Below are 13817 nucleotides of genomic sequence, written 5' to 3' on the forward strand. Positions count from 1 at the left end.
TTTCTACTCTGAGTGAAATAGGGAGGCTTGGTGGGTTTTAAGTGGAGGAGTGATGTGATCTGACTCACACTGTAATGGGATCACTCTGGCTGCAAAGTTGAGAACTGACCAAAGGGGGGCAGGGTTAGAAAGACCAATGGCGAGGCTGGTGCAGTACTGCAGGTGAGAGATGAAGGTTAGGGGGATGAAGGTGGTCAAAAGTGTTTAGATGTGGGGTACGTTGTAAAGGTGGAGTTGACAGCATCAGCAGCTGGATTAGACAAAGGGTGTGTGTGAGAGAGAGAGAGAGAAGAATCAAGGATGGCTTTAAGGTCTCTGGTCTGAGCAGCTAAAATGGGGAAAGCTCCGGTAGGAGTAGGCAATAACTGGCACTAGTTCCCAAGCTGAGTACTTTCTAAATGTCATGGGACACATGATGTACAAAGAACTTAACAGCCAACTTAGACCAACCTCTGGACTGAGGAAATTGAGGTCCGAAAAAGGGGGAGGTAACTGGGCAGCAGGACAGGCACAGAAATCAAATGTCTTGTGAGTTTTGCTCAGGGACAACTGGCCCAGAGTAGCGACAACATGCTCCCTTAGGTGAAAATAGGGTCAGCAGATGCTACTGTGGTGGGACCGCAGAAGCCTGGCAGGCAAACCACTTCAGAGAAAGCAAAGACCACATACTTTAGAGCGCTCTGAGTAAGTCTTCTCCAAGTAAAGCTGTCGGCCATGTCCTGGGCTACAGTTCCCTTCCTTAAGGCTGACAGTAAGAATGAGTGCATGATGGTAAGATTCTGGGGTGGGAAGTTTGAAGACCTGTAGGAGAAACAATGGATTGGGTGGAATCTCTCCCAAAGTCAGAACTGCTTGTTGTTACTGCTCCTGTTGCATCTGTTCTAGACAATGGTACTAAAGTGCTGAGTGTGGGTGTGTTCTTTCTTGACACTGACTATGATGATGGTCCTCTTTTTAAATGTTTTGGACTTCATCATCACTTCTCACACATTAGCATTCTTGAATCTTCTATTTTTGGCGACCTCCTGCCAACAACGAGCCCTCTCATTTCTGCACAGTTGCTTCTTGGCTTGGGTTGGAATCCAACATAGCAAAGGAAGGGAGGAGACTTGCTTCACAGGGCTAATTTTCTGTCCTTGAAGCTCCCTTCAGTCTTCCCCCATGGTCTTGCCTTTCTGCCACTCCAAGTCCCTTGGGTCAGACACAGTGCTTTGTCCTGGGTTCTTTGCTGAAAACAGGACAGACAGTAAGGACACTGAGGCCTTATGGATGAGGGAAGGTCAAGGCTTTATTAAGAGAGTGTCTCCATGTGTCCTTGTCCCCTTGTGTCACCATTCCTTTTTGCAGCCCAATGACTTTCAAGGTCCAAAGCCATCAAGAGGTTTCTCCAGGAAGCCAAAGCAAGCCTGTGCAAGCTCAGGATTAGCACACATAAATCTGGCATTCTTGGGATGTTCTTTAGTAACATAACAGGATCTGAGCTGGATTTTCTATAGCTCATCCCACAGTATCCTTATCTTCAAGGGTCTCAAATGAGGGCAACACAGCAACAAAGAAGAAACACTGGTAGTTGGCTTCAGAGCCTTATATTACCATCTTCTTTTTGGACCTATTGTGGCGGATTCCAAGGGAAACCCAAAGAAACTAAAAGTGAAAGTCTAGGTTTTGTTTTGCTTTGTTTTGTTTTCTTTAAGATTTATGTATTTGAGGGGTGCCTGGGTGGCGCAGTCGTGAAGCGTCTGCCTTTGGCTCAGGGCGTGTTTCCCGTGTTCTGGGATCGAGCCCCACATCAGGCTCCTCCGCTAGGAGCCTGCTTCTTCCTCTCCCACTCCCCCTACTTGTGTTCCCTCTCTCTCTGGCTGTCTCTCTCTCTCTCTGTCAAATAAATAAGTAAAATCTTAAAAAAAAAAGATCTATGTATTTGAAAGGAAGAGACAGAGACAGAGCATGTATGAGGGGAGGGGGGGAGAGAGGGAGAGAGGGAGAGAGGGAGAGAATCTCAAGCAGACTCCCCACTGAGTGCAGGGCCCAACTTCAGGGCTGGATCTCACAAGCCACGAGATCACAACCTGAGCCAAAATCAAGAGCCAGACACTTAACTGACTGAGCCATCCAGATGCCCCTGAAAGGCTAGGCTTTTAATGAAATATGAAAGTAATCAAGATAAATAATGTCAAACAAAAAAGAGGTAAGTCTGTTTAGTAAAGTTCTTTAAGTTCATGAAAGGGATTACCTAGAGTTTAGGAACAAAGTAAAAAGAAAATGGCTTGTATTAGTAAAATGATCAAATATGAATGATTAATATTTATAGAGGTTTCTTGGAGAGACTTCTGGATTTCTATTGTTAGCGATATATTGATATACAGATTTAATGCAATCCCAGAATAGGTGACTGTCTTGAAAAAGAACCTTGGTTGGAGGATTCACATTTCCCAATTTTAAAACTTACTACAAAGCTACAGTAATCAAGACAGTGTGGTACCAGCATAACGACAGATGTATAAACCAATGGAATAGAACTGAGAGTCCAGAAACCATTATGTTTATAGCACAATTTGTGTATCCATCCATTTGTTCATAGATATTTGGATTGTTTCTGGCTTCTAGGTGTTACAAGCAAGGCTGCTATGAACATTTTTATACAAGTCTTTGTATGGACAAGTGCTCTCATTTCTCATGAGTAAATACCTAGGAGTGGAATGACTATATCATATACTATGTTTAACTTTTTCTTCATTTTTATGGTTAAGAATGCACAACATAAAATTTACCATCTTAACCACTTTTAAGTACCAAGTTCAGCAGTGTTAAGTATATTCACACATTGTGAAACAGATCTCTAGAACTTCATTTTGTAAATCTCAAACTCTATATCCATTAGACAACTCCCTTGCCCCACCCCCCTGCCATCCCTGGTAACCACCGTTCCACTTTCTGTTTCTATGAACTTGATGATTTTAGATAGGCGAAATCATTCAGTATTTGTCTTTTTGTGACTGGCTTATCTCACTAAGCACAATATCCTCAAGTTTCTTTCATTTTGCAGCATGTGACAGGACTCTTCCTTTTTAAGGCTGAGTAATATTCCACTGTGTGTATAGACCACACTTTGTCTATCTGTTCATCTGCCCATGGACATTTGAGCTGCTTCTACTTTTGGCTACTATGAATAGTGCTATGAACATGGGTGTGAAAGTATCTCTCAGTATTTTTTAGCTTTTTAAGAAACTTCCAATTTATTTTCTAGAATGGTTGTACCAAATTACATTCCAAAGAACAGTTTATGACAGTTGCCATTCTTCTACATTCTTATCAACATTTGGTATGGTCAGTCTAATTTTAGCTATTCTTAGAGGTATGCAGTGGTAACTCACTGTAGTTTTAATTTACACTTCCCTAATGACTAATGATGTTGAACATTCTTCCATGTGTTTATTTTTATCTTTGTATCTTCTTTGGAAAGGTTGAGAACCTTTAGGTAAAACAATGGATTGGGTGGAAACTCTCCCCAAATCAGAGCTGCTTGTCGTTACTATTCCTGCTGCAGCTGTTCTAGACAATAGTACTAAAGGGCTGAGTGTGGGCGTGTTCTCTCTTGACACTGATTGTGATAATGGTCTTCTTTTTAAATGTTTTGGACTTCATTAAAATCTTTTATGAATTTTTGCAAATGTTTATTTTCTTATTATTGAGTCTGAGCGACCTTTACATGTTTTTGATGCAAATCCTTTAGGAGAAACATATTTTAAACATTTTATCCCATTTTGTATCTAGTCTGATCATTCTATGAATGGTATCTTTAAAGAGAATAGGCTTTAATTTTTATGAAGTTTAACTTGGCAGTGTTTTCTTTTATTGATCAAAATCTTTGCCTAACCCAAGGTCGCAAACATTTTCTCCTGTGTTTTCTTCTAGAAGTTTTGTACTCTTGTAGGTTTAACCTTTAAGTCTATGATCCATTTGAGTTAACTTTTGCATATTGTGCAAAGTGTGGATCAAAATTCGTATTTCTGCATCTGGATATCCAATTACTCCAGCAGTTTTTGTTGAAAAAACTACTTTCTCCATTGAATTGTCTTTGTTGAAAGTCAGCTGTTCATACGTGAGCGGGTCTATTTCTAGACTCTATTCTGTTCTACTGATCTACCTTTACGCTATTGCCACAGTATCTTCATACCATAGCTTTCTAAGTCTTGAAATCAGGTAGCATTAGCCCTCCAACTTTCTTCTTCTTTTTTCAAAGTTGCTTTGATTATTCTAGGTCCTTTGCACTTTGATATGAATTTTTCAATCAATTCATTAATTTCTACAAAGACTTCTACTGGGATTTTGATTAGGATTATTTTGAGTCTCTAGATCATTTTACAGAGAACTGACATCTTTACAATATTGAATCATCTGATTCATGAACATGATGTATGTTTTCATTTATTTTGGTCTTCTTTAAATACTCTCAGTTTTTATTTTTGTTTAGTTTTTTGGGGTTTTTTTGCACAGATCTTACACACTTTTTGTCAGACTTATCTCTGTGTTTCCATATTTTTGGAATGGAATTTTTAAAATTTCACTTTCCAATTATTCATTGTTAAGCCGGTCCGGTTTTTAACTTTTAGATTTATCTTAATAGATTCTCCTGTCTCTCTTCTCATTGCTGACTGGCTGCACAGCTTAAAGGTGCTTGTGCATTTTGAGAGATTTGTTGGCCAAATCTTACTTGCACAAGTCTGGGAAAGGAAAGATTTGTTTCGAGCTACTTTTCTTTACCTTCGTATAGGCAGAATCCTTACCTTATATCTTTGGATAAGGAGAAAACTTCTGTAGTTCTTTTCTGGAACTTCCTGATTCTCTGTCACAGCAAACAAAACCCACAGAGACCAAGGTCCTGGCACAAATGCTACCAGTTTTCTAATCACTTGGCATTGGCCACTGAAGGTCACAGAGCTTCCTGCCAGGAAGTGGGGCACAGACAGCAGGTGGCCCTGCCAGAGCAGCTGGAAAAAAGCTCTATTCATGGCAGATTGTATATCACCAACTTGCTGTGACAGCACCACATACCTGCCAGCCCCAGAGCAGGCTGATTAGGGTAATTTAGGTTTTGTCTTCAAGCATAATCATTAGAGCCATCAACAGCCTCTTGATACTAAATGAATAATCATGTCCAGGGAATGACAGAGAAGACTCAATGGGTGCCCAAGCGGGAATGGATGGCTAAGAGGCTATAGATTCATTTCAACCCCAGGACAATATGGTTCAAGAATAAGAAAATGCAACCATACTCAGTGGATTTCATGGTGCTCTGAAAATGAGCTTCTCTCTGAAGGATGAGAACTCAGAGGTGACCTTAGGAGTCCTATGGGTGAGACTCAACCAGAGTGTCTTATTTTCTAAAAGCATCTGAACTACAGACTGTTTAAGAACAGAACACGTCGAGGCTTAATTACTAATGTGCTTGGCACAGTGGCTGCCCAATGAAGCCCCACAGGCTTACTACAGAGTTTTACAGAGGACATGATTGGCCTTGTAAAACCTCAGATCTGGGATTAGAATCCTTATTTGAAGTAGAAATGGATTAACTTAGTGTGACTTCAGGAGCAACAGAAAGGTGTCTCATGATCTCAGCCCACTATGTTCATCAATGTCTGACATTTCATGAATTCCTTTGCTTTCTTTTCGATTATTGAGATGCTGACACCTTTGGTGGTAGCATAAGTCATTAGGCCTTATCAGTCATTTACACCCCAGTGTGAATGAATTTATCAGAAAGCTTCCCCCCCCCCCGGTCCTTGGAGAGTATAGTATAAGAAAAATGAAGAAAGTAGAAGTGAGTGAAGAAAAGCGAAAGGGGGCAAAGGCAGGAGAGAGAGACAGTGACACTGACTGACTGACTAAAGATACTCCTTCAAATTTCACATGGGGCCAGCTTTGTAAAAATCACACAGAATTATCAAAGGACACTGTCCAGAAAGTGAAAAGACAACCCACAGAAAGGGAGAAAATGTTTGCAAATCATGTATCTGAGAAGGATCTAGTATCTGGAATATATAAAGAACTTTTTAGAACTCAACAACAGAAGAGAAAAACTCCATTTAAAAATGGGTAAAGGATGGGGTTCCTGGGTGGCTCAGTCGATTAAGCATCTGCCTTCAGCTCAGGTCATGATCCCAGAGTCCTGGGATCATCCCTGTTCAGTGGGGAGCCTTCTTCTTCCTCTCCCTCTGCCGCTCCCCCTGCTTGTGCTCTCTCTCTCTCTCTGTCAAATAAATAAATAAAATCTTAAAAAAATAAAAATGGGTAAAGGGCTTCAATAGACATTTCTCCAAAGAAGATAACACATGGTCAATAAGCACATGAGAAAAAATTTTAACATTGTTAATCATTAAGAAATGCAAGTCAAAAGCACAACAAAATACCACTTTACATCCACTAGGATGGCTATAATAAAAAAAATAGGAAATTAACAAAGTTTTGGTAAGCATCCAGAGAAAATGGAACCCTCATACATTGCTGGTAGGAATGTAAAACAGTGCACATGCTGTTGTTAACAGTTCGGAGGTTCCTCAGAGTTAAACATAGAATTACCATATGACACGGCAATTCTACTCCTAGGTATAGACACAAAAGAAATGAAAACAGATGTTCAAACAAAAACTGGTACATGAATGTTCACAGCAGCACCACAGTACTCAAAAGAGCTAAACAGTCCTAATGTCCATCAACTACTGAAAGGATAAATATGGTATATCCATATGATGCAGTATAATACAGCCATGAAAAGGAATGAAGTACCACTAAATGTTACAATATGAATTTACCTTGAAAACATTACGGCAAGTGAAAGAAGCCAACCAAAAGGTCACATTTTATATAATTGCATTTATATGAAATATCAAGAATAGGCAAGTCCACAGAGACAGAAAGAAGATTAGTGGTTGCCAGGGACTGGGTGAAGGGGGAAAGGGGAGTTACAGCTTAAGGGGCTTGGAATTTCCGTATGAGTGATGAAATTATTCTGGAACTAGACAGTGGGGATGGTTGCACAATATTGTGAATGTACTAAAAGCCACTGAATTGCACGCTTTCAAATCAGATGGTGAATTTAATGAATGCGAATTTTACCTGAACACAAAAATAAATAAGCTACATAGAAACTCCATAAACCTTCTGGCTACTTCTAGTAGCCAATCTTTGCAAGTGACCACTCATGGTCAGACAATCCTGGGTCATGAGTGATGTCTACAGAACACCCCATCAACCCAGCTTCTACAAAGCCTCATTAAGCAGCAGAGCTTCAAATGTGTAACTCTATTTTATTCTAGCTGCTGTACTGACTGTCAAGCTGCAACATAGGAATTAGAACAAGATTGAAGGAAGGTGGGCAAGGGAAACAGATTTTCAACATAAGCAATGTAAAAGTTCTGAAGTAAAGTCAAAGCCTGAGCCATCAGAATTTGTCATAGTTGAGGAAAGAGCCAGGAACCAGACCTCAATGCAGGATAAGCAGAGAGAGCATTGTTGACTGCCCCTAAAACAAATGCTTTATTTTCTGTCATTGCCTCCTCCAAGTCCTCAGGCATTAATGTATACACACACTATTTACACAGAAATAAAAATACACACACACACACACACACACACATATAGTTTATAATCTGAAAAGATGAGGTTTGTCCAGATATTGGAAAGGTTCAGTGGTTGATTTCCCCCCTCTCCCTCCTTTTCTAGTCATGGTTTAGACATTTTGTTTAATGGGGAAAAACAAAATAAAATTCAGTACTGCTGAATCAGAAAGAAAGTTCACTGCAAATGCTTTGACTAAATTTGGTAATGCAGCTAGTGGTTCCATAATTTAATCTCTACCAATAAACCACAGTTAAAGGCACTGCATAAAAGGGTTGTGTTTTTTGCAAGAAAACTCATTGGTTGGATCATGATGAGTCAAGGGTCAGGTCGGGTGGTTGTATGGATCTCTCTTTTCTCTCTTTCATGGCCTCAAACTGGCACCTTGAAAACAACACCACATGAGTTTACCATTGAGGCTAGAAGAAAATAACATTTTAGATTTTGATGACAGATGAATAACTGTCTGTTATTATGTTAATAAAAGCATAAATTCCCAAGCAGCAAATGTTAGGTACTGAACATATTTGTGAGATGAATGACTCAGGCTGAGAAGACAGGATGAAGGATGTTGGAAGAAGATGCTGCAAATTCTCCATCAGAGATAAAATTATTTTTTCCCAAAATCAGCTTGGTATTTTAGTCCACTTCTGCCATAAAGACATTTTGAATAGCAGTAGGATCAATTTAAAGTTGAGATTACAAACTGAATTTGATGGAAGTTGAAAAAAACGGCATGGAAACCTTGGTTTAAACATTTATCTATCTTGGAAAACTTTCCCCTCAAATCAATGAAAGTATCTTGGACTGCACCATGTCTTCCTGCTAGAATGTGAAGAAGGTGCCAGATGTGAAGAAGAGTAGGAGTGTGGAGACTTGGAGCCCACGGTTAATAACAAAAGGAGATACACCTGGCCTTTCCCCAGAGTCCTCTGTTTTTAAGCATCACATGGAACTGGGTGTCCTTCGGCTATAAACTGTACTTGTTTGATGAAAATAGAAATCAGTCCTGCTCCCCTCAGTATCCAATTCGTTACCTACCAGGAGTGTCTCCGACTATACACATTCCCCCTACCCCATTCTCCGGGTTGTTCCTTAAGCCACAAAAAGCTGCACCCAAGCTTGTTTAATGTCTGAACTCTTAAGTGTCCACGATGCTGGGTTCTGAGGGAGGTGTAGGCTTTGTGGTCAAGCTCCATGGCCTGCCCTGGTCCTGCTGTGTTAGGATGTACAGAAGTTCTCTTCTGACTGCACAATTCATGATGGGGATGCAGGCATTTATTTCATCAACACTAGAGAAACCAGTCAGAGTGGCAAGGCTTTTGTTGAACTTGAATCAGAAGATGATGTAAAAATGGCCCTTAAAAAAGGCCAGGGAAGCAAGGGACATCAGTACACTGAGGTGTTCAAGTCCCACAGAACCAAGATGCATTGGGTGTTGAAGCACAGTAGTCCTAACAGTGCCTACACAGCCAGTGTTGGCTTTGTGTGACTTCAAGGACTCCCATTTGGATGTGCCAAGGAAGAAATTCTTCATTCTTTCTCGAGGTTGGAAATTGTGCCAAACCAGATCACATTGCCCGTGGACCCCAAGGACAAGATTACAGGGGAAGCCTTTGTGCTGCTTGCCTCACAGGAATTATGTGAGAAGGCCCTAGGGAAACAGAAGGAGAGAAAAGGACACAGGTACACTGAAGTGGTCAAGAGCAGTCAGGAAGGAATTAGGTCATTCTCAGATTGCCTCTGAAGTTCATGTCTGTACAGCAGCTGGGCTTTATGACCACCCTGGCACAGCCAGGATGTATACTGGCAACGTCAAGCAAGTGGGCCTAGAGAGGATGAGGTATGGTGCTTATAGTGCAGGCTATGGGGGCTATGAGGAGTATAGCAGCCTCATCGATGGCTATGGTTTCACCATCCATCTGGTTGGGAAAGACCTCAGTTACTGTCTCTAGGACATGTGTAACCACAGATACAGAGATGGCAACTTCACTGTCCAGAGTACCACTGGACCCTGTGTCCACACGAGAGAGGCCAAAAAAAGCCACAGAGAACAACATTAACAACTTCTCTTCACTCAACCCTGTGAGAGTCTATATTGAGTGAGATTAGCTCTGACGGAACGGTGACAGGCAAAGCCAATGTTGAGTTTGCCGCTCACAATGAAGCTGTATGTGGCAGCTACGTCCAAAGACTGGGCCAACATGCAACATAGATACATAGAACTTTTCCTGAATTCCACAACTGGGGCCAGCAATGGGGAGTATAGCAGCCAGATGATCCGAAGCATGGGGGTGTTGACCCAGTCCACTTGCAGTGGCCTGGAGAGCCAGTTTGTGAGTCGCTGTTACGGGGCTAGCTGTGGCGGTCAGACAGCATGGGTGGCTAGGACTAGTTTTGTAGAAACATTTGAATTATTGCAATCAAATTTTCACAGGCAGCCAACAAACAGTGAAAAGCAATTATTACTCTAGAGGAGGCTGTGGGACCCATTTTGCACCATGAGTTTATGAAATCTGTATTTAAAAAAATTACTTCTTCAGTGTTTTCTCAAGCAAACTTTCTTCTAGCCTGTAATATTGAGTAAACTAAAACTATTTTCAGCTTTATTCAATTAACATTGTGGTAGTATACTTCAGAGTGATGTTATCTGAATTAAAGTAGTTTTAAATACATTAAATGGATCTTTTATGCCATAAACCATTGGGAAGATGTGCTTTTTTGGAAAACTCGAGGTCCTAGATCCCTAATTCAAAGAGGAACATTTCTCATGTTTGTTCATTCTAGTTTATTTTCATCATAAATCTTTTAGGTTAAGTATAAGCTTTCAAAAATAAGTTAGTTTTGAAATTAAGATGTATTACTAATACTGTAGGAATTCGTGAGCCTTGACTTAAAACTTTCTTTGTTGAAGAGACTGTCCTCAATAAATGGCGTTGGGAAAATTGGACAGCCACATGCAGAAGAATGAAACTGGACCACTGCCTACACCATACACAAAAATAAACTCAAAATGGATGAAAGAGCTAAAGGTGAAACAGGAATCCATCAAAATCCTAGAGAAGAACATAGGCAGCAATCCCTTTGACCTTGGCTGCAGCAACTTCTTGCTAGACACATCGCCAAAGGCAGGAGAAACAAAAACAAAAATGAACTATTGGGACTTCATCAGGATAAAAAGCTTTTGCACTGCAAAAGAAACAGTTAACAAAATTAAAAGGCAACCTATGGAATGGGAGAAGATATTTGCAAATGCCTTATCAGATAAAGGGCTAATATTCAAAATTTATAAAGAACTTATCAAACTCAACACCCAAAAAACAAAAAATCCAGTCAAGAAATGGGCAAAAGACATGAACAGACATTTCTCCAAAGAAGACATAGAAACAGTAGCAGACACATGAAAAAATGCTCAACATCCCTCGGCATCAGGGAAATACAAATCAGTACCACAATTAGATACCACCTCACACTAGTGAAAATGGCTAAAATTAACAAGACAGGAAACAACAGATGTTGGGGAGGATCCAGAGAAAGGGAAACCCTCTTACACTGTTGGTGGGAATGCAAAGTGGTGCAGCCACTCTGGAAAACAGTATGTAGGTTCCTCTAAAAATAGAGCTACTCTATGACCCAACAATTGCACTACTAGATATATACCCAAAGGATACAAATATAGTGATTTGAAGGGGCACATGCACCCCTTTCCATTAAAGCTGTGGTAAGTTGTTTTAGTTCTGGGCCCAGTAGATGGTTCTGGTTCTACAATTATCTGAACTCTAGTTTTCTCAACAATCAAGTAGGCTTCAAATTCATTCTTCCTTCTCAATTCTGTGATTTTTGACATTTACAAAAATAAAAAATACAGCATAGCTGTGAATTATTTCCAAAAATGGGAATCACATTTGTCAAATGAGTTCTAAACCAGGAAACTTAGAAGGGGACTCCTGGTGACCCCTGTATCCAGCCTAACTAGCATCACACATGAAGAATCCAAGGCTGTGACTTCCTCCCAGAGGAGGCTAAGTTCAGTCAAAGCAAGAAAATTCTTCAGGTCTTTCCAAAACTTCTTCACAAATAATATATATAGGACAAATCATTGTGAAGTTAAATTTGTAGAAATGAATCTCAAAACTTGATGAAATCTCAAAATACATTCCTTAAAATCACATTTATTTGCTTGTTGATTTGACGGTCAACAAGAAATCTCAGCAGAGTAAAATCTTTGCATTTTTCTTCACATTTAGCCACAAAAAGTCTAATTTTAAATGATGCACTTTCTCAAAAACTGGGGATGTACTGTATGGTGACTAATATAACAAAATAAAAATTATAAAAATAAAAAATAAATGATGCACTTTCAAAGCAAAACAAATAAAACATTTAAAGGGTCATATATGATTATTTCAAAGAGGACTAGATATGGAATTCATAACGACAGTGACACATTGTTAATGGCTTTGTCTTTCCCAGTCTTCCCATGCCAGGCAGGGGGACTACAGAAGTATCTTATCATCCTCAGGAGTTTATTGAATAAATGAGAGTGTCTAGTAGTACAGAACACCTTAGGCACTGAGTGATGCTAATGAAACATAAAGAGTTTCTTAGGTGAGAAAGCTACTATTTGGGAAGATTTGAGAGTATGAGGGTTCTAAAAATGTAAACACAGCTCCAGAGACTTTTTAGAATCAACTTTTTAAATGGAAGGAAAGAGTATTTATAGGAAGCTCTGTTGGAAAAAAAACACTATGATTAGGAGAAATTGTCTTGGTTGTCTTGGATGTTCTTACCTCCTGTTGCTGGGAGTTCCTCAGCATTTACTATTCTGAAGATTACTCTAACCTTCCCAGTCTAACTTCAGGAAAAGATTTGACAAACTCATTTTTCCTGAGTTTCAGTAACTGAGTTTACTGTGATACATCAATCTATTTTTAATATACTATAATAGCTCTTCTATTTACTATTTAATAGGGAGTAATGTCTTAACCCTTTAACCTATTTCTAATTGTAGAATTAAAGACATCAGAAGGAATGAGGTAGTTTTTTAAAAGAAAAAATACTTTCTAGCAGAATTAGACTGTTTACTTCACCTATTTTTATTTAAGGGCCAGTGATTAATCATTCAGTAGTATTTCAGCTATGTTACATAGCTAGCACAAAGCAAGGGGATGCCTGCCATCAAAATAGAGAATCTCTAATGTACCATTGCGCTTCACCCTGCAAATCTTAAGAGCGGCTTGCTCAGGACTTAAGTTAAACCAGGTACTCAAATACCAATTAACATCCAGTGTTTTATTAGTTTCAGGTGTACAATATAATGATTCAACAGTTATACTGGCACTTTAGAATAGCGTTTATAGTATTATAGATGCATTCTCCATGTTCCATGTTTATGGATACATTTCCCATCTCTTTAAATTGCTTATATCTAAGCAACTTAATACTCTGCCAATATATGTTTCATTTCAAGATATATGTCCAGAAGTGTGTGTGTTAGAGGCAGATTGGCCCTTTGAATACTGCAAACTGGCCCCATTTCTACAAATCTTTCCTTGCAGTGCCTTGTGCATAAACTGTGTTATAGACTCACAAGCTGCCTGCCATATACAAGCCTGAACTCCTCATTTTGTTTTAGATTCAAAATTCGCAACAGGAAAGTAACCATTACAGTAACCAATCTCAAAGGCTTGTTTGCTTTGCTTTATAAATTCCTAACCTTTTCCTGATGTAGCAGAAAAGTATGCAAGGCTCAGGTTAGGTAAACAACAGAGTCAAGGTTAACTGTGAGAGAGTGACATGGGAAAGAACCCAACCAGGCAAACATTAAAACATCAATAGGCAACTTAGACCAACATTAACATTAGCCATCACCTCAGTACATGTGCATTTAGAATATTTTGTTAATACATTCTAAGACTGTTAATGTCTGTTTTTCACTTTTGCTACAGAGAGGGGATTTCATTGCTCTTTAAGAGCTGTTACCTTCTGCTGGGGACAATTCTGTTCTTGGCCTCTGGAACATCTCATAAATTATATCTTCAGAATTATAGAGTACAAGAGTTAACAAAATGACTTCCTATTCCCGTGGGCAGCCCAGGTAGGAATAGCTACTTACAGAAGTGATTAAGTGTGAAACTTGCTTTAGGCACAGAGCAGCAGTAGGCTCATGAGCTTTTCTGTTTACATCTGGAGTTTTATTT

At 39.5% G+C, this 13817-nt stretch overlaps 1 protein-coding gene and 1 pseudogene across 1 annotated transcript in view; one reads left to right on the top strand and one right to left on the bottom strand.

The window, feature by feature from the left end:
• The window catches only part of ANKRD55 (ankyrin repeat domain 55), a 697933-nt gene that overhangs the window by 199707 nt on the left and 484409 nt on the right, over nt 1–13817 (bottom strand). The gene's annotated exons all lie outside the window — the stretch shown is intronic.
• LOC105241049 lies at nt 8745–10566 on the top strand (annotated as a pseudogene).

This window comes from Ailuropoda melanoleuca, chromosome 3 (genome assembly GCF_002007445.2).
Source record: "Ailuropoda melanoleuca isolate Jingjing chromosome 3, ASM200744v2, whole genome shotgun sequence".
In the NCBI taxonomy this organism is placed as follows: Eukaryota; Metazoa; Chordata; class Mammalia; order Carnivora; family Ursidae; genus Ailuropoda; species Ailuropoda melanoleuca.